Here is a 23,005-nt window from a genome sequence, read left to right as displayed (position 1 = left end):
TTAAAACGCTTTTAATTATTTAGTTAAAATCTTCAATGAATGTTTTTACTTATTTTCCCAATGAATGGAAAAATTCCAAAGTAACTCCAAGAAACCTGGAAAAAGTGCTTCAGGGCCTTCAAGTAATCAACCAATAAGTTTCCTTTCTTCTTTGAGTAACAGTCTTTCATCGCAGAGATTTGTTCGCTATACAATAAGTTTAATTTTAGGATTGATTTTTAGTTTCAGGTTTATTTATTTATTTTTTTTTTGACATTATAGGATGTTCTTTTACATTAAAATACCTAATTGTGCTCAGCAAAATTCAAGTCGAATAAATAAATTTGAGTGATTATTAAACTATAGGGCTCTGAACAGTTCATTATTGAGCTGAACACCTAATTTGATGTTATATCGTTATATGAATGAAACAGGGCCGTAGGAAGAACCGACTCATGGGGGGGGTTTTCATGACCAATTTTTTACTACGATATTTTTGCTTAATGAATGCACGGATAATAAAAATAAAATAGAATTTCCTATACTATTTGATTATTTAATTCAAGTTCTTTACATATACCGATTATCGTTTAAAGTAGAAACTTTTGAAAATACATTCTTAAATGTTTGAAATGGTAAGGTAAGGTATTCATTTAAGGAACCTTTTATTTTCAAAAAAAACTTTGAATTGGCACAAAAACACTCGTGGTCCTAGCTTTTCATTTGATTTTAGCAAAGAGAAAGTTTTTTTTAAGAAACCTTGCAAAATAAATTAAATTTTCAAAAGTAAAAGATTAAAATTTGGTGGTTCTTATCTGTTTCTTGTTAAGTCATTCCAAGTTTTAGATTTGAGTTTGAAATTTGGATTTTGAAAAAAACTGCAACTGCAATGTTGAACAATACCCAAAAATATGTCCCTGCTATTTGTTTGTAGAAAGATAACAGACAAATTTTTTCATCAAAAATCAATTCCACAATAATAACTCTGTGGATGGTTTGGAGAAACATCAAAATCGCATTTTTCTTAACAAATGACAAAACTTACTCAAATTTTAAATTAAATTTGTAGTTTTTAGCTGAAATATGTATTCAAAATGACTTGATGAAGAATTTGATATTTTTAAATTAAACTAACAATCAAAATCTCTTTCTAGAAATTTATACCTGAACTCAGAATTTTAATTTCAGAGTTGTTTTCGAATTTCTATGTGATTTCTGAAATAAAAATTAAAAAAAAAACTATTCCTAAATTTTGATTCCAAATCAGCATTTCCATTACAAGCCAAGAATTGGTTGGTTTTTGTTTTGGACTCTCAACCATGAACCTATCATTTTATTTCTGATGTTTTGGGTTTCAATCAGAATTTATTATTTTTATTATAATCTTCATTTGACTTGCAAATTTAAATTTAAATGCGAATTAAGAAAAAAAAAATTAATCTGATTCAAGTTTTCAATTCTGATTCGCCAATTTGAAGCTTTATAATGTTTGGATTTTGCAAAAGAAATTATTTTCATTATTTTTAAAATGGAATTTTGAAGAATTGAGTTTATAAACTTCGATTGAAAAAAAAACTAAGATGGTTTCTAATTTTCTTTGATTTTTTTTATTTCGAAAGTTATCATTCAAATATTGAAAACGCATATGAGTTTCAAAAATCACGTATCCTCTTTTGATTGAAATATAACATAAATTTGATCGATTTCAAACAGCTTTTGATTTCAATTTTCAATGGTGATTCGAACCAAAAATCAAAAATTCTGGATACATAATCCGAAATATGTAAATAGTGCAATAAAGATTTTAACAATATGAAACTTTAACCTCTGGAATGAGTATAATCTTATTTAAAATTTAGTTTAGAGAAACAAATTGCTATTAACAAGCAAACAAAATTTGAAAAATTGAGGCAGAATTCAGAACCGAGGATTAGTTTAAGAGGTTTTGGCATTGTTTCTGAGTTAAGATTGTTACTCATGAACAACCTTACTGAATGATCAAAATTTGATTAAAAATTTAAAATTTTAAGTGTAGAGTAGAATACCTCGCTTGCTTTTCTGAACCTTCATGGGGGGGGTTTAACCCCCAAACCCCCCCCCCCCCGTTCCTACGGCCATGGAATGAAATGATTAATTGATACAAATAAAGACATATTTAAAAAAAATCGAAAAAAAAATTTTTTTACCAGGTTTTTCAGAACGCGACACTTCAAAATATGTGCAAAAAAAACGTACATTAATTTTATATCGGGGATCAAACGACATTTTCTTATTCAATCTAGTGTTCTGAGTTTAAAATATACAATCAAAATAACATGCTTTATTTTACCTGTGAAGTCGATTGAAGAAAGACTCAGCAAAAAAATGAAAACCATCATGTTTCAGAGAGGAAAAATTGAAAAAAGACTGAATAAAATTAAACTTTTTTAACTTATTTGTATCTTTTACGTAGAATCTTAAACTTTTTAAAATATAATAAATGCAAAATGAAAAAACAAGTTGAGATGGAGAAAAAAAATCAAACAAGTTTCAACAGTATCCAGTAGAAAGACAGTTTAAATTTATATAAGCTCAACATCCACTATTTTTTTCAAAACAATGATTTTAATAGGCCCCTTTTTCCTGTTCATTTTCCAAAAAACTAAATGAAGTTATTATGAAACGGTGAGTTAAAAGATTTATCTGTATAAAAATAATAAGATACAAATGAGGAAAATTAGGAATAAAAAGTGTAATATCGGTATACCCAATACACTTTTCCATCATATGTTCCCAAATTAGGAACACATGTCAGTTAGTGCAAAATAGGAAAATGAACAAACTTCTAAAAAAGCATTTAATTTTTCGATAATTAAAGCTTTAAATGAGTATTTTAAACTTGAACTTTTACTTTCAAGAAATTTATTAAAAAACTGTAGTAGAATTATTGATCTTGGATGAGATTTCGAAGCTTTGGCTTAAGTTCTGTGTCGAGATTTTTACACTTGAATCTTTTAGTCGTTCCTAAAAATTTGATTAGGAATTTGTAATTTTGAGTTTTGAGAGGAAAATTTTGGTTGGCATTTTCGGACTTTCGCTAAAGAAGGGGGATTTAAACTCCAAATAACCCCCCCCCCCTTCCCCGTTAATACGGCCATGGCGAACACTATACCCGAACCTCATGGCTTTGTATAAACTGTTATGGAGTAGATTAGTTTACTTCCAGGTATTTCAGCATCCGTACATATCAATTGACAACTGATTGAACATTCTTATAAAAAATGGATCTCGTTAAATCTTTACACATTAAAAAGGGTCGATCTCGGAGCTATGTAAACGAAATAAAATTGTTTTGCACTCAAAATGTAGGTTTTTTATTACACTGTAAAGGAAAAATAAAAAAAAATGCTATGTTGTTTTGATGAATTTTCGAACTTTTCGTCGAGTACCACTCATCATAATTTGGACACCCTATTCGCTGACCTCAGCGGCCATTTTGTTCCACAATCTCTTCATCTCTGTTGCATCCCGAGTCGTTCTACCATTCTCTTTCAGCTTCTGCTTGACAATAACCCAAAATTTTTCGATAGGGCGGAATTGAGGGCAATTTGGTGGGTTGAGGTTCTTTTCGACAAAATCCACCCGTTGGCCCGATATCACTGTCGTAGCTCTTTCCAGTAGTGACAGCTTGCCAAATCTGGCGAAAATTTTACTGGTCCTTTGTAAAATCTAATGTACGGAAAAAACGTTTTTCAGGTACTCTTCCTCGCACATTTCGGAGTCCATGGTCTTGTTTTTCACAAAAACTGTGGTTTTTCGTCCGCAGTTCCAAATACCTTGGCAGATAAAACACTCTCTTGCCAACTTATCGGCAAAAACGAATTTGAACTTGGCAGGGACATCACCCCGACCAGTGGCTTTGTAAAATTTTTGGCCAGGAAGCCGCCCAAAATCCATCTTCACGTACGTTTCGTCATCCATGAGGATGCATCCGTCGTTCTTCGTTGGAATCTTGTTGTAAAACTTCCGGGCACGTCCTTTGGCTTCTACATTCTTCTTCAATGTCCAGTTTGGTTGCTTACTGTCCCGATAAGATCGTATTCTTTCACGCACAGGCGCGGTCCTATGGGGGGGTGATCGGGGTGATCACTCTTTCGCGAGAATTTTTCACCTTCAATTAATCCACCATTCAAATATGAATTATAACCTTAAAATTTTTAATCTATATTATGAAATTCAAAAACAAAAATTTAAATTTTAGATCTGATTTTATTTAATTTTGTTTGAAATGTATCACATCAAACATTCATATTATGGATTGAGGAAAAAAATACAAGTACTGCCAAACAGAAATCGAATATAAAATATTCATAGTAAGAGTTTAAATTTTAAAAAAATCTTCTCAAGAACTTTCAGCAACGATAAATCGAAGAAAGAGATTACGTTTTATGACTTTTGCGTTTCCTATGAGTTTTTAGTGCCAAAAAGGAACAAAAAAGTATTTATATCAGCTGTTTCAGGAATTGGTGTTGGAGATAGAGATTAAAATTCATCTATAGAACTCAAAATCTGCATTCAAAACTATAATACAAGAAAACAAAATTTACATTTTCCGAAGTGCAAAGAATTTGAAAACTGATTGTTACTTATTTAGGAGCACTAAATGCAAATTTTTATTATTTTATCAGCTCTTTTTTCCGGTATAAATTTTGAAAATACAAGGGTCATTGGAGAATTTTGTGCACTTTTAAGCAAAAGTGTAAAATATCAAAAAAAAATTAGAAAAAAAAGATATTAACTTAATGATTAATTTTCATAAAGACTGTGAGTAATTTACCATGAGAAAAAATTATAGAAGTAAGAAATTTGTAAAATACAAAGATTATCTAGACGAAATCTGTATTGTTTTTTTTCGGGAATTTGTTACTTTTTAGCATTCTTCCGTCTGACCTGAATCGTTGAATGAATAAAGAATAATGAAAAGATATAACATATTTTTTGTTGTTCAGGTTAGTTTCTTCATCAATTATCATTGATCGATTGCACTCTGAACTGCTAAGTTTTAAAATTACTCAATGCCAGAAAATTAGAAGGGAAAAAACAGACAAAAAATCGAGTTTGACACGCAAAAATCTTCCAAAATCAGTTTTCCACGGTTTTAATTTTTCCCTTGTGAATAAAAAGTATCCCCTTATCATTCCACTATTTTTTCGGCAACAAGGCATTCTATCATGCAAAACAGTGAAATGACCTTTTAGTGATTTTGAACCAACACTCCTGGATTTCAAGATCTATAGCAATTATGTCACCGATACTCCTTTCAGCTCATCTACACAATAATATTGAAATTTTTATTTAAAATTTAGCTTTAGGTTTGATATTCTTAATCTGAAAGCTTGGCTATTTCAATTGCAAATTATTGAGACTGTTCTCTAAAGAAGAATATTAACATTCAGAATAAACCCTTCATTTCATAATTTGCTTTATATTTCAGAATTGTTTAAAAAATTGGTAATTATGTGAAGGTGAACAAAGATTTATCACTTTTCTTTGTAATTTATTTGTTATAATACAATTAAAATTGGAAATTTTGAATAAAAACTTTAAATTCAAGAGCAAATCAAATAAAATTCGGTTCCAGAATTTAGAAACTGATTTTGATAATCGGTTTTTTCTACTTAATTTATATTTAAAGTCTTGATTTTTTTACCTTATTCCGTGCCGCGCGTGAGGTGACGATAGTCGAGTCACCTGATTTCAGTAGTCGATTCAGGTGAGAATCGTCTTTAAGAATGAACTTTTTGAGTTCATATCCTAATCTAGTAGTCACCGTGAGTGACAGATCGTATGCTCTGTCACATCAGATTCGGGAATAAGGTGACAAGACTTACGTGACTTCGACTCGAATCGACTATCATCACCTCACGCGCGGCGCAGAATAAGGGGGATATTGTGTTTCTGAATTTAAAAATTTTAATACTAAATTTCCAAATCACGATTCAGTAAAATACCTCAATGAAGAATTCAATGCCCGTTAGTTATGTTTGTTAATTTGTTCATAGGGTTTATCGGTGAAAAGTAAAATACTTCCGATAAATTATAAAATACCAGATCGCTAATATTTAGAAGCTCAGGAAAAAAATTGAGATAACTTGAATTTTTTTCTACGTGTCATCTCTCAACAACGTGTGTATTATTTTCACTGGAAAAATTTCATTTATAACGAGAAATTTTTTAAAGAGCTCTTAAAGTGAAAATTCTAAAACACAAGATATACCTACAAATAAAAAAAATATCAACATTTTTTCGCAGTGGTTATTATAGATTCGCTGGTTGTTTTATAAAAGGACAACCCCCTCCCCCTCTCCGCAACCTCTCCCTTCTCCTTTCGCTCACTCAAATGATAGTTTTTTTCACCAGATATTAACGTTCCTTTGTATTGACTGATTTTTGAAAATTGGAAAATCACCCCCCCACCCCCACCCCCCCCCCCAAGAGCCGACTCTAGGACCGCCCCTGTTCACGCAGACGTATCCTTCTAACGGTGCACCGGTTAGCATTGAATTTCTTGGCGATGTCATAGCCCGACCGCCCTGGGTTTACCTTGATCGTTCTCAACACCTTCAAACGCAGTTTTCGATCCTTAGGTTCACTATAACGCTTGGTATGGACCTGCCGATCGATAGTATGCATCTCACGGAAACGTTTGAGAACGCTGCACACGGACGGTTTGATCATTTTTAACGATTTCGCGATTTTTGAAACGTCGGGTTTTTGACGTGGGTGTCCAAAATTAATTTTCGTCTTGCGGCTTCCATCACGTGTAACTTTTTTTAAAACAGAACGAATCGTAATGAAACATTTCCAAATAAAGTACTGTCAAAACATTCCAGATCCGACAAAGAGGAGTGCCATGGTATAATAAACAGTGCGTCCAGATTTAAGAAAACGAAAACCTGAAATAAAATTCATGGATAATCAGGACAGAGTATGGAATTTTTTAATTTTAAAACACACAAATATTCTTGAAAAAGTTTCAGAATACAACACAAGATTTTTTGCAGAAATATTCCACATTAATGAGAGTTGAAAACAATGTCGTAAACGCACAGAAGACCCTATTTATGTTAAGTTTTCCAACAATTTCATCAGATCACTGATCGACAAATGAAAACATAACAACAAAAATAAACAAATAACTGCAAGTAGGGGAAACCTATGCCGTTTTCGTTTTCTCCACTGGCGCGGGGCAAACCTTTTCCTGAAAAAAAAAACAAACAACCCTTATGCTCACAATTTCTACGGCTTTTTTTTTTCAAACAAAGTGTCTTCTTCCTAACAAAAATTTAATTGAAATTTGTTTTCCGATTTTTGTCCGCGTGATTTCTTATAGTACAACACAGTGCCATGTTTTGTAGATTTTTCTGTGTTTTCTCTGCTACTTTGATTGTGAGGTTTGACAGCTCTGAGCGCTAGTGGCGACTCCACTCGGAAAATTATCTTTTTACAGTGATCCATTACGAACGCAATGAAAGCAGATAGGACAAAACTCATGGATAACTAGGTTGCCACTGCTACTGAACGAAAACACTACTAGTTATCCACAAGTTTTTCCCTAACTGCTGTCATTGTGTTCGTTTATTAATGAGCGGTGGGAGCGAAAAGTTATTCTTTCTCTCCTTAAGAAAAACGCGTAAGATTAGTCAAAATTTGGATGAAAGTTCATCAATTTTGCCCGAAGTTTGAACCGCAATCAGGCGGTTCCAACCCGTAAAAGTTGTCAGTGTGGAGGGTGAGCATAAGGGTGAGTATAGCAACCATACATTTGTATCGTCCTTGTTACCAGTTGGGTCAGTTACCCTATGCCACTCACGAAAAGTACTCATCGTCGTATATAAAACGCCTGAATGTTTATGTGTTTTATGTTGCATGTCCCGTACAGTAAGATAGAACATAATAAACATTATGATAAACAGGATAAAGCGTGAAGAGGATAGTACGATAAATAAAGATAATAATATGATAAAAGGACAATCGCTAAGGAACTGAAAAATGTGGTATAAAAAGGGAATTAAGTAAAATCGACTACCGGGAAGGTCTTTTCCAATCCGACTTCCGCCAGATACAGTTCGGCTCTGTGGAAAAGTTCCGTGTCTCTGACAGCAAAATAGAGATCAGGTAAATTTACATTATACTCCCGGTAGTGCGATAAAATCCCTAATTACCCTCGATTCCTTAGGACCCATTATTATTTGGCTAGCTTATTTGCCAAAGCTTGTGGTAAGACCACATTGAGGTCCGTCGCCAAACATACCCTCCCGCCATCGTTAACTAGCAACAGCTCTGGAAGTTGCTCGGCGTGTGTTAGGGTTAGCGACACCGATCAACAAAGTCCGATCGACGAGCGTTTAGCCCGTGACGCTACGGCTAGAAGGAAGACTTGTCCACCTTAAGGACGCATCCTCCTGTTCGTCGCTCAATACACCCGACTGCCGTCATCCATCAGCAACCAATTCCGGAAGTAGCCCTGTACCGGAGGTTGACCGGCGAGTGTAAGGGTTGTGCGACAACGATAGCCGGAAACAGCCACAGGTCCCCGAAATCCCTGAGTCGCGAACACGACTCCGCCATTGTTCCCGTTCGCCACGTGGAATCCCACGAATCCCAAGGTAACCCGCAGCAGAGTTCCAGTTGGCCGGCCACCCCACACACTACACTACACACAGCTTCCAAACTTGTAAGGTAGGACAATAAATATTTAAAAGCTAACGACCGGTGTTTTGGTTTCCTTGGTCCAGTGTTACTTCCTTGTCAGAAGCCGACCCGAGGTTCTTCGCAACCTCTGCTCCGCTGAGCCAACCAAAAGAGGCCGCATGAGGCACACCCTCACCAGAATCCCCGTGGCTTGACCAGGGATTCGAGGGCTATTGTAGCAGGCCCTTCTGGTCAGCTAATAATATCCTGGGTGATGATTTTGTTTGTTTATTCAGAAAGTTTGACCCCGTGCCAATGGAGAAAACGAAAACGGTATAAGTTTAGAATAGTTTTGTAAAATGGAAAATTATGTAAAAAATATATTTTATCTAAAGTCAACTGAAGAGATGTAAAAAAGCCAAAAGTGACTCGAAACGGACGGAGCAACTGGCAAGTAATTTTGTAGTTATTTATTCGCCGGAAAATGACGATGTTAAAACAATTATTTTATTTCAAAATACCACCAAAGCTTAATTGGAAATTTGCTCTTTCAATGGCAACGTAACCTTAATAAATATTCAATATTCAAATTTTAAATGAAGAACGGCTTCCATCAGAACCGTTGGCAAAATGTAGTCGAGCTGTATGGGAAAAACTTACAGACGCTCATCCAAATGATAAATACTCGTCATTAAGATAGTATTTAATCATATCACTTTTAGGCCACCTGTTTTGGTTTTTAAACTGGGTCACGCCATTATTCATTTTTTAAGATTGAATCTTTTTGATTTTTTTAGCTTTGACATATTCAGTGAAACAATTGAAGATTTTCATTTATTTATTTGAAATTTGTAGAGGATTTCTCATCAACTTTACATAGCATGCTTAAGCCCAAATTACGCAAGATCTTCAGAATTGTTAAAAAATGTAGAGATTATTGGCTACAGGTTCATGTGTTCGCAGCAGCCCAAAACAAAAATTTCCCATGTTAAGCATATTTGCGTTTCCTTGATCCCGAGACCCACGTTATCTATCTAATGTCGCATTGTTGCAATAGTTCGACTCAGAAAAAAAGAACAAATAGTCGTTCGCATAAATTTTGTTCGTTCATCCATCTCTCATCTGACCAAGTGGTCAAGAAAAATGGCCAAATTGAAATTTGAATTTTTCCCCCCGAATTATGCGAAAGCGTGCATCGTGTCATGCTTCTGCCAGGGGTCAATGTTTAGATTTTCTGACGGTCAACATTAGCTGGTGGCGACATTATATGCGAGAAATGTCAATTAACCGCCACCGAAAGCCTCCACCAATGTGAATGTGGTGGATGGCCAGATTTACGAGTTTGGTGGACCATTCCGATGGGCTGTTTAACGATCGTCGTCGCCTACAGTTTTTGGAATGCACCATCAATCGGTTTCCCCCAATCGGACTGTTTAGTAGAGCTTGATTTAGTATCTAGTGAATTGGTAAAATTAAGCATCTTTAGGAGATGTCAACTTTTTGTTGCCCTCCCATGATCATTATGACGCAGTTCATAAATAATTCGAACCAAATGAATCACTTTTGATGCGGTAGGGCCATATTTTATCTGGGCAGGTAGAACAAGTGGCTGGCGATGTAAAGATTTTTATCTTCGTTGTAAACGGATGGCGTGGGTGTACCCTTCCTGAAAAAAACGCCCCTTCATAAGACATGTTATGGAAAATGCAAGAAGCGACAAAAATGACAAAAATTACAAAAATTAAAAAAATTAAAAAAATGACAAAAATGACAAAAATGACAAAAAATGACAAAAAATGACAAAAATGACAAAAATGACAAAAAAAACAAAAATGACAAAAATGACAAAAATGACAAAAATGACAAAAATGACAAAAATGACAAAAATGACAAAAATGACAAAAATGACAAAAATGACAAAAATGACAAAAATGACAAAAATGACAAAAATGACAAAAATGACAAAAATGACAAAAATGACAAAAATGACAAAAATGACAAAAATGACAAAAATGACAAAAATGACAAAAATGACAAAAATGACAAAAATGACAAAAATGACAAAAATGACAAAAATGACAAAAATGACAAAAATGACAAAAATGACAAAAATGACAAAAATGACAAAAATGACAAAAATGACAAAAATGACAAAAATGACAAAAATGACAAAAATGACAAAAATGACAAAAATGACAAAAATGACAAAAATGACAAAAATGACAAAAATGACAAAAATGACAAAAATGACAAAAATGACAAAAATGACAAAAATGACAAAAATGACAAAAATGACAAAAATGACAAAAATGACAAAAATGACAAAAATGACAAAAATGACAAAAATGACAAAAATGACAAAAATGACAAAAATGACAAAAATGACAAAAATGACAAAAATGACAAAAATGACAAAAATGACAAAAATGACAAAAATGACAAAAATGACAAAAATGACAAAAATGACAAAAATGACAAAAATGACAAAAATGACAAAAATGCCAAAAATGCCAAAAATGACAAAAATGACAAAAATGACAAAAATGACAAAAATGACAAAAATGACAAAAATGACAAAAATGACAAAAATGACAAAAATGACAAAAATGACAAAAATGACAAAAATGACAAAAATGACAAAAATGACAAAAATGACAAAAATGACAAAAATGACAAAAATGACAAAAATGACAAAAATGACAAAAATGACAAAAATGACAAAAATGACAAAAATGACAAAAAATACAAAAATGACAAAAATGACAAAGATCACAAAAATGACAAAAATGACAAAGATCACAAAAATGACAAAAATGACAAAAATGACAAAAATGACAAAAATGACAAAAATGACAAAAATGACAAAAATGACAAAAATGACAAAAATGACAAAAATGACAAAAATGACAAAAATGACAAAAATGACAAAAATGACAAAAATGACAAAAATGACAAAAATGACAAAAATGACAAAAATGACAAAAATGACAAAAATGACAAAAATGACAAAAATGACAAAAATGACAAAAATGACAAAAATGACAAAAATGACAAAAATGACAAAAATGACAAAAATGACAAAAATGACAAAAATGACAAAAATGACAAAAATGACAAAAATGACAAAAATGACAAAAATGACAAAAATGACAAAAATGACAAAAATGACAAAAATGACAAAAATGACAAAAATGACAAAAATGACAAAAATGACAAAAATGACAAAAATGACAAAAATGACAAAAATGACAAAAATGACAAAAATGACAAAAATGACAAAAATGACAAAAATGACAAAAATGACAAAAATGACAAAAATGACAAAAATGACAAAAATGACAAAAATGACAAAAATGACAAAAATGACAAAAATGACAAAAATGACAAAAATGACAAAAATGACAAAAATGACAAAAATGACAAAAATGACAAAAATGACAAAAATGACAAAAATGACAAAAATGACAAAAATGACAAAAATGACAAAAATGACAAAAATGACAAAAATGACAAAAATGACAAAAATGACAAAAATGACAAAAATGACAAAAATGACAAAAATGACAAAAATGACAAAAAATACAAAAATGACAAAAAGACAAAAATAACAAAAATAACAAAAATGACAAAGATCACAAAAATGACAAAGATCACAAAAATGACAAAAATGACAAAAATGAAAAAAATGACAAAAATGACAAAAATGACAAAAATGACAAAAATGACAAAAATGACAAAAATGACAAAAATGACAAAAATGACAAAAATGACAAAAATGACAAAAATGACAAAAATGACAAAAATGACAAAAATGACAAAAATGACAAAAATGACAAAAATGACAAAAATGACAAAAATGACAAAAATGACAAAAATGACAAAAATGACAAAAATGACAAAAATGACAAAAATGACAAAAATGACAAAAATGACAAAAATGACAAAAATGACAAAAATGACAAAAATGACAAAAATGACAAAAATGACAAAAATGACAAAAATGACAAAAAATACAAAAATGACAAAAAGACAAAAATAACAAAAATAACAAAAATGACAAAGATCACAAAAATGACAAAAATGACAAAAATGACAAAAATGACAAAAATGACAAAAATGACAAAAATGACAAAAATGACAAAAATGACAAAAATGACAAAAATGACAAAAATGACAAAAATGACAAAAATGACAAAAATGACAAAAATGACAAAAATGACAAAAATGACAAAAATGACAAAAATGACAAAAATGACAAAAATGACAAAAATGACAAAAATGACAAAAATGACAAAAATGACAAAAATGACAAAAATGACAAAAATGACAAAAATGACAAAAATGACAAAAATGACAAAAATGACAAAAATGACAAAAATGACAAAAATGACAAAAATGACAAAAATGACAAAAATGACAAAAATGACAAAAATGACAAAAATGACAAAAATGACAAAAATGACAAAAATGCCAAAAATGACAAAAATGACAAAAATGACAAAAATGACAAAAATGACAAAAATGACAAAAATGACAAAAATGACAAAAATGACAAAAATGACAAAAATGACAAAAATGACAAAAATGACAAAAATGACAAAAATGACAAAAAATACAAAAATGACAAAAATGACAAAGATCACAAAAATGACAAAAATGACAAAGATCACAAAAATGACAAAAATGACAAAAATGACAAAAATGACAAAAATGACAAAAATGACAAAAATGACAAAAATGACAAAAATGACAAAAATGACAAAAATGACAAAAATGACAAAAATGACAAAAATGACAAAAATGACAAAAATGACAAAAATGACAAAAATGACAAAAATGACAAAAATGACAAAAATGACAAAAATGACAAAAATGACAAAAATGACAAAAATGACAAAAATGACAAAAATGACAAAAATGACAAAAATGACAAAAATGACAAAAATGACAAAAATGACAAAAATGACAAAAATGACAAAAATGACAAAAATGACAAAAATGACAAAAATGACAAAAATGACAAAAATGACAAAAATGACAAAAATGACAAAAATGACAAAAATGACAAAAATGACAAAAATGACAAAAATGACAAAAATGACAAAAATGACAAAAATGACAAAAATGACAAAAATGACAAAAATGACAAAAATGACAAAAATGACAAAAATGACAAAAATGACAAAAATGACAAAAATGACAAAAATGACAAAAATGACAAAAATGACAAAAATGACAAAAATGACAAAAATGACAAAAATGACAAAAATGACAAAAAATGACAAAAATGACAAAAATGACAAAAATGACAAAAATGACAAAAATGACAAAAATGACAAAAAATACAAAAATGACAAAAAGACAAAAATAACAAAAATAACAAAAATGACAAAGATCACAAAAATGACAAAAATGACAAAAATGAAAAAAATGACAAAAATGACAAAAATGACAAAAATGACAAAAATGACAAAAATGACAAAAATGACAAAAATGACAAAAATGACAAAAATGACAAAAATGACAAAAATGACAAAAATGACAAAAATGACAAAAATGACAAAAATGACAAAAATGACAAAAATGACAAAAATGACAAAAATGACAAAAATGACAAAAATGACAAAAATGACAAAAATGACAAAAATGACAAAAATGACAAAAATGACAAAAATGACAAAAATGACAAAAATGACAAAAATGACAAAAATGACAAAAATGACAAAAATGACAAAAATGACAAAAATGACAAAAATGACAAAAATGACAAAAATGACAAAAATGACAAAAATGACAAAAATGACAAAAATGACAAAAATGACAAAAATGACAAAAATGACAAAAATGACAAAAATGACAAAAATGACAAAAATGACAAAAATGACAAAAATGACAAAAATGACAAAAATGACAAAAATGACAAAAATGACAAAAATGACAAAAATGACAAAAATGACAAAAATGACAAAAATGACAAAAATGACAAAAATGACAAAAATGACAAAAATGACAAAAATGACAAAAATGACAAAAATGACAAAAATGACAAAAATGACAAAAATGACAAAAATGACAAAAATGACAAAAATGACAAAAATGACAAAAATGACAAAAATGACAAAAATGACAAAAATGACAAAAATGACAAAAATGACAAAAATGACAAAAATGACAAAAATGACAAAAATGACAAAAATGACAAAAATGACAAAAATGACAAAAATGACAAAAATGACAAAAATGACAAAAATGACAAAAATGACAAAAATGACAAAAATGACAAAAATGACAAAAATGACAAAAATGACAAAAATGACAAAAATGACAAAAATGACAAAAATGACAAAAATGCCAAAAATGACAAAAATGACAAAAATGACAAAAATGACAAAAATGACAAAAATGACAAAAATGACAAAAATGACAAAAATGACAAAAATGACAAAAATGACAAAAATGACAAAAATGACAAAAATGACAAAAATGACAAAAATGACAAAAATGACAAAAATGACAAAAATGACAAAAATGACAAAAATGACAAAAATGACAAAAATGACAAAAATGACAAAAATGACAAAAATGACAAAAATGACAAAAATGACAAAAAATACAAAAATGACAAAAATGACAAAGATCACAAAAATGACAAAAATGACAAAGATCACAAAAATGACAAAAATGACAAAAATGACAAAAATGACAAAAATGACAAAAATGACAAAAATGACAAAAATGACAAAAATGACAAAAATGACAAAAATGACAAAAATGACAAAAATGACAAAAATGACAAAAATGACAAAAATGACAAAAATGACAAAAATGACAAAAATGACAAAAATGACAAAAATGACAAAAATGACAAAAATGACAAAAATGACAAAAATGACAAAAATGACAAAAATGACAAAAATGACAAAAATGACAAAAATGACAAAAATGACAAAAATGACAAAAATGACAAAAATGACAAAAATGACAAAAATGACAAAAATGACAAAAATGACAAAAATGACAAAAATGACAAAAATGACAAAAATGACAAAAATGACAAAAATGACAAAAATGACAAAAATGACAAAAATGACAAAAATGACAAAAATGACAAAAATGACAAAAATGACAAAAATGACAAAAATGACAAAAGTGACAAAAATGACAAAAATTACAAAAATGACAAAAATGACAAAAATGACAAAAATGACAAAAATGACAAAAATGACAAAAATGACAAAAATGACAAAAATGACAAAAATGACAAAAATGACAAAAATGACAAAAATGACAAAAATGACAAAAAATACAAAAATGACAAAAAGACAAAAATAACAAAAATAACAAAAATGACAAAGATCACAAAAATGACAAAAATGACAAAAATGACAAAAATGACAAAAATGACAAAAATGACAAAAATGCCAAAAATGACAAAAATGACAAAAATGACAAAAATGACAAAAATGACAAAAATGACAAAAATGACAAAAATGACAAAAATGACAAAAATGACAAAAATGACAAAAATGACAAAAATGACAAAAATGACAAAAATGACAAAAATGACAAAAATGACAAAAATGACAAAAATGACAAAAATGACAAAAATGACAAAAATGACAAAAATGACAAAAATGACAAAAAATACAAAAATGACAAAAATGACAAAGATCACAAAAATGACAAAAATGACAAAGATCACAAAAATGACAAAAATGACAAAAATGACAAAAATGACAAAAATGACAAAAATGACAAAAATGACAAAAATGACAAAAATGACAAAAATGACAAAAATGACAAAAATGACAAAAATGACAAAAATGACAAAAATGACAAAAATGACAAAAATGACAAAAATGACAAAAATGACAAAAATGACAAAAATGACAAAAATGACAAAAATGACAAAAATGACAAAAATGACAAAAATGACAAAAATGACAAAAATGACAAAAATGACAAAAATGACAAAAATGACAAAAATGACAAAAATGACAAAAATGACAAAAATGACAAAAATGACAAAAATGACAAAAATGACAAAAATGACAAAAATGACAAAAATGACAAAAATGACAAAAATGACAAAAATGACAAAAATGACAAAAATGACAAAAATGACAAAAATGACAAAAATGACAAAAATGACAAAAATGACAAAAATGACAAAAAATACAAAAATGACAAAAAGACAAAAATAACAAAAATAACAAAAATGACAAAGATCACAAAAATGACAAAAATGACAAAAATGACAAAAATGACAAAAATGCCAAAAATGACAAAAATGACAAAAATGACAAAAATGACAAAAATGACAAAAATGACAAAAATGACAAAAATGACAAAAATGACAAAAATGACAAAAATGACAAAAATGACAAAAATGACAAAAATGACAAAAATGACAAAAATGACAAAAATGACAAAAATGACAAAAATGACAAAAATGACAAAAATGACAAAAATGACAAAAATGACAAAAATGACAAAAATGACAAAAATGACAAAAATGACAAAAATGACAAAAATGACAAAAATGACAAAAATGACAAAAATGACAAAAATGACAAAAATGACAAAAATGACAAAAATGAAATAAAATTCCAAAATTCGTTTTTAATGGTTTTAAGTTTTTGATTTGTTTAAAAATAGTACAACTTGATCGTTCGTTTAAAAAAAACCTTTTCTATGGGTGTATGCCATTCATTTATTGTCATCAATATGAGTTCGATGGTTGTATTCTACTGGAAACCCGCTATCTCAAAACAATCCAATGAGATACAGATTGTAGAACATCGGTTCCAATTAGCCAAAAATTTCGCAATAATGTCTTTGAGGTCTAGAAAAGAATTATTGACTCAGTTTACCTTCACTGTGGAATCTTCGACTAATGAATCATTGAAACACTCCCAAAAAACAAGCATATACAATCTCTAATCGTTTCCTGGCCTGAAATTTTTTGCAACAGGCGATAAACTTCAATTATCACCTCCAAGTTAGAGTGTGTTCCGGTTCGATTGACGGACGTTTTGGCAGCCACACGGTCTGCTTCTAGTTATTGGCGGCTTCCGAATCGGTCATGTCCGTCCATGGCTTATTTGCATCCTAAATATGCAAACCTGCTGAAGGCAATTCCTTCCGAAAGACTTTTGGCTACCCTAAAGTTGTCTCAATGGAAAAGATTCGATATCAGCCTCAGTGTAGGTACAAAAAAATATAAACAAATACCTACCTCCATAAACCGATCATAATTCTACGATCTTTGTTTTTTCTCCCATAAAGCATATACCTTCATTCAGCTTAGCCAAGATAGCACTTCTAATGGATGAAACATTTTTATTCTACCTCTCTATGCTGAACGTTGATCAAAATGGCCCATAATGGGCGGCTTAATTCTGCCTAATGAGTTGTTGACTCAGGTTGGAATGTCACCTCACATGCTCAGCTCAGATCAGTTCAAACTGGATCGCGCGGATTTTGAGCGGATGTTCCTCGCGGAAATTGATCGCTTCTCATTTGGGGAAGGAAAGATTCTCTACCTTGAACTTCAACAGGCAGCCTGCCTGATCGACAATCGGCCGAATGTGCGGGCCAGTCAACTCGAAAGTTGTTCGTCGAACTTTTCTGAAGGAACGGGTGCGATTTAATTAGTAATCTCATCTTCAATTCGAAAAAAAACTCAATTCAAACGATCTGCTTTACGCACTTCATGTATTAAAACGCTGATGCTGAGGCCCAGGGAAGAAGATAATATTTATCGTGGGTAAATTTGGCTGGTATTTATTAGTCGGACCCCCGGTCTGTCGTTTGTACAAGCATGAGTCGGATGCCAAAGTCGAACAAACATTGACTCGTCAGAGACCAGGAATCGTCATCGGTTCAGTGATTTGCTACATAAAACAATCATTAGTCAACTATTTTATGGCTGAATTTTTCTCGCAATTTAGGCACTTGTGGGCCAGAAAATTGGGATGTGGTTGGTCAAACTCTGTAAATAATTTATTTTTTAGCAGATTTGCTCTGAAATAAAAATAAAACAGTGAATTTCCAGAACTTAACAAAGGATGAAAACTTGGCGAACATCATTTGTTTTGGATCGTTTGCTGTTTCCCACCATTTTTTGTTTGCAATGTGATAAATAACTTGTTTCTGATTTTTTTAAAATCAACATTCAGGTTTTGTGATACCCAACCCATTGTGTGGAGTACAGGAAATGCAAAACTTTTCATTTTATTTTTAAGTGATTTTTTTTTCTTAAGTATAACTCCAGTAGATATGTTTAAATTGATTATTGATTATGTTGTTTTAAACTTATTTCGTACAGTTTCATCATTTTATTCTTCATGATGATCCTTTTCAAAAATTGTAATCCGAAGATTCAATTTATTAAACTTAAAAAAAGTAATTTTTAAATACGGAATCGAGGCTAGTACAGACTGCTTAAAACAGTGAGGCTGAGATATCCCGACCAATGTCCTGTCATATGGCCGAACCTCTTAGCAAAAATAGATCCGCCTCACAGAAAGGTTGATTATAATTTATGTCAACCCGATCCGGATCAACGGAACGGTGGGAATGGATCAATTAGCCCCGGTTGGTGGAGCAGTCGATCCCATCTGATTCAATTTGAAATCGTTTAAATTTTCCAAATTTGAAGAACACAAACATCGAGTCATCAATGATGATAAAACAGGACGATCGATTGCGTTCACTCAGCAGTGCAAAGCCGATTTACTTGTGTAAATTCCTATATGGATTTTAAGTACATCTCAATTAAATGGAATTGAAAAACTAACCCAAAGTTGGCAGAAATTTGTTTACGGTATTTCTCAAAAAACTATATGTTGTTGAATTGAACGAGCAAGAGCTCTGAAATCAACCAGTGATTGGGTGCTCCTATGAGTGCTTCCTATACTTCAATGGCGACCGTCAAAAAAAAATACAACCTGTTCTTGACAGTTTGAAAATTGAATAGTCTAAAAAACTTTTGTATACTCATGATTAAGTTGGAAAGCTGTGTTTTGCTGATTTAAACACTGATGGTGAAAATTCACGTTGAGGAATATACATTTATTGTGAACAGAGCTTGAGAGATTGCTTTTGGTTTGGACATGAAGAGACTAAAGTTAGAGTTAGATGTTTCCTCCATTTACATGCCAAGACTTCTTCATAATACGGAGTGTATTCGAAAAAATTGCATCTAGTAATGTAATGTGTACGTGTACAAAATTTGGTGACAATCTGTCTAGTGGATTTTGAGATAGCCTTCAATACTAAAGTTTATTGACAAAATTGTTTTGGCAAGGTAAAGAAAAATCTAGAAAAGTCCCAGTGGGAGACCCAAAAACAGTTGGAAATCAACTATTCGACCAATGTTTACATGGAAAATCGTTTAAGAAGTCCTAGAGAACTCAATAGAGTGTTAAAATATTAAAAAAAAGAAGATTATTGATTCCTTGAAGTGAGAGAAATGCGAAAGGATTTTTTAAGCTCAATCCGAGATTATGAATAGAGGAAGTGATAAAAAAGTCAAATTTTTCTGACTGATTCTTCCAGCTGACTTATAAATAGGCCTGACTTCATTTCTACAAGGGAAAAAAGCTTTCCACCGGTAAAATAAACAAAATACGGTGGTCAAATCGTGCGCAATATATTTAGACTACTGGTGGGAAGATGTTTTAAAAAATTTCGTTACTGACAGCAAAACGAGCTCTTTAGCAGCAGGTTTCCATTCTGAAACTTTTCATTGACAAGTCTTGCCTGTATTTTCCAGAGATAAGAAAGGAGAAAAATTGAAAATTCAACGACTAGTTCTTGAGGAGGCTAACGATTTATTTTTATTTTTTTTTTTTTCTTAGCGGCCCACCACACTCCCCCACACCAAGAAGCTCATTAGAGCCCCCTGGTAATGGACGCTAACTGTTCTCAGCACGTCTGGCAGCAAAAGGGAAATAAAACAACTCGCGATCAAGATTTAATCATGCTGAGAACCTAAAAAAATTATTTAAACGAGGGAATGTAACGATACAACAACTAAACTACAACATGAATCTCAGTGGAAAGATATTTTCCTTTGAAGAGATACATGCGTTTCTATTATTAAAGGTACAAGCAACAAAAAACAAATTAAAAATTGAGCTTAAGATTAGATTAATTAAAACTATTAAATTAATAAATTAAATTCAATGAATTATTTATCCAGCTAAGAAAATTTCAAAAAGGTATCTAATTAACTCTAAAAAAGTGGTTGGTTGAACATCAAATTAAATTTTCTTTGAAATATTGCATTAGTTTGTTCTTGAAATGGTTCCTGTATGTTATGTTTTTTATATCAGAGGGAAGACTATTAAATTTTGTTGCACAAAATTCCACGAGAAGTGGAGGACGTGCTGCGTATCAAATGATTAGAATGTCTGGTATTATGGATGCGTATTCCTGGAGTGAACCTTAAACTTTGATTTCTATTTAATGAATGCAAGTTATCAAATACATAGATAATAGTTTGTAGGTCGCAAAGTTTAGTGAGTGGTAAAATATTGTGTGAACTGTTGGAATAAATTAAATTGGTTGAATAAAGCAAAGGGAGATTGAAAATAGTTTTTAAACAACGGTTCTGTAAGGTTTGTAATCGTGATAAAAGGGACAATGATGCCCTTCCCCATATAGATATTACACTCCAAAAAATTATTAAAATTATTCGAGACAGAAACGCTTAAAGATCTAATTTTTTTTAACCTAAACAGACAAGGATTTAATTTTATATAGTTTTAAATCTAATTTCCATGCGCTTAGCAGAATATTAGGTCAAGAAAGTAAAAAAAGCACCTTCATCTCAAAATTATGTCATGCATTGTATAAAATTGTGTGCGTTAAAACTCAATTTCAGAGTTAAAAACCGGAGTGTGCAAACGTTGTTGATGTCGCAAATTTGTTTGTTTACTTTTTCGAAGCTGTTTACAGATAAACATTGTTCGCGGTTTCCTGCGGTTTCGAAAGTTGTGAAATCAGTTCGGTATTAACGATTTTGTTTCGAGAAGCTGCCGGCAACTATCGGTACCGTTAGCTATAGATGGAATCCGCTAAAGTTTACTGAAATATCTGAACAGGAAGCAGAAAAGACAATATCGGTTTTGGTCTATCAGAAAATTTGCGACTAAGGAGTTTAGTAATAAAGCTTAAAATTGCTTCCGAGGTCTCAGGATTAATAACTACCAGAACAAGAAGTGCAAAACGATCTAAAAAGCCTGCAATTTTAAGACATTCCGGTTGCTGTTACGCTGCTTCAATCACAACTCCCGGAACCAGAACTCTAGGATGTTTTGAGTCGTACAACTACTAGTTTGCTCATGGATTTAAACAATCTGGGTTATCATACATTACTCAACGCTCTGGAAGAGTTCCCGTCTATGTATTTGCTGCTCATGTTGAACTCGTTTTGCTATATAAGGAGTAGGTACAAGGTTTGTATTTAAAATTTAACAAAAAACATTTACAATTAATTTTTTTTAGGAACGTTTTACTCGAACTTATGGATTGCATTACTGAAAGACAATGAGTGTATTGATAGGTGTCCTGCGATCAAGATACTCTGCAACCGAGTGTTAGCTGGAGCACGCGACTGTTCCGTCAGGAAACTTAACCTCAATCTTGGTGAGCCAGCGATTCCAGAATTATATGTTGCGATGTAAGTACACATGTCAGTAACATTACCGGTGACGCCGATTCCACGGATAAATTGAAACACCTAAGTGTTCCCAAATTTATTCTGACAAACAAAAAATGTATTTCGCAGTGACAGCAATCACAATTGACTGTTCAATAGTTGAAACTTTTCAGTAGATCAAAAGGCGATTTGATTGATAGAATTGGGAAATATTTAAGGATCTGAATACAAATAAATAATGTTAAATAACAGTAATTGAGAGCATGCTCATGAAAATGTTCATTTGTGTAGACGTTTGTTAATTTTTTTTAACGTTTGTAAATTCAAAAACTAGCTACTACTACATCTATTAAGAAATTTCTATTCAAATCTTAAAACTTTGAATTAAGATAATTGGTAGGTATATGACCAAAATGCATTTCAAAATGTATCAAATAGAGTTTTCCGGATATTTTAAGGCTCGTTTCTTTTAAAACAGTTATTTGAACAGTTTGCTATTTCCTGAAATAGTTTGTGCCCAAATGTTGTGTCCCGCAAAAGCTCCTTCTGTAACGAAAATATTTTAATAAGGATAGCAAAAAGAAAAAAAAATGTACCTACATATTGCGTAAATGATTCATTAAATGTGAAAACAAGTCATTAGAATGTAACTATTATATTAAGTGCTCATCCATATACACATAA

This window comes from Uranotaenia lowii, chromosome 3, assembly GCF_029784155.1.
Source record: "Uranotaenia lowii strain MFRU-FL chromosome 3, ASM2978415v1, whole genome shotgun sequence".
NCBI classification, from domain to species: Eukaryota; Metazoa; Arthropoda; class Insecta; order Diptera; family Culicidae; genus Uranotaenia; species Uranotaenia lowii.
The sequence above is the reverse complement of the archived record's forward strand: the minus strand, read 5'-3'. Positions refer to the sequence as shown.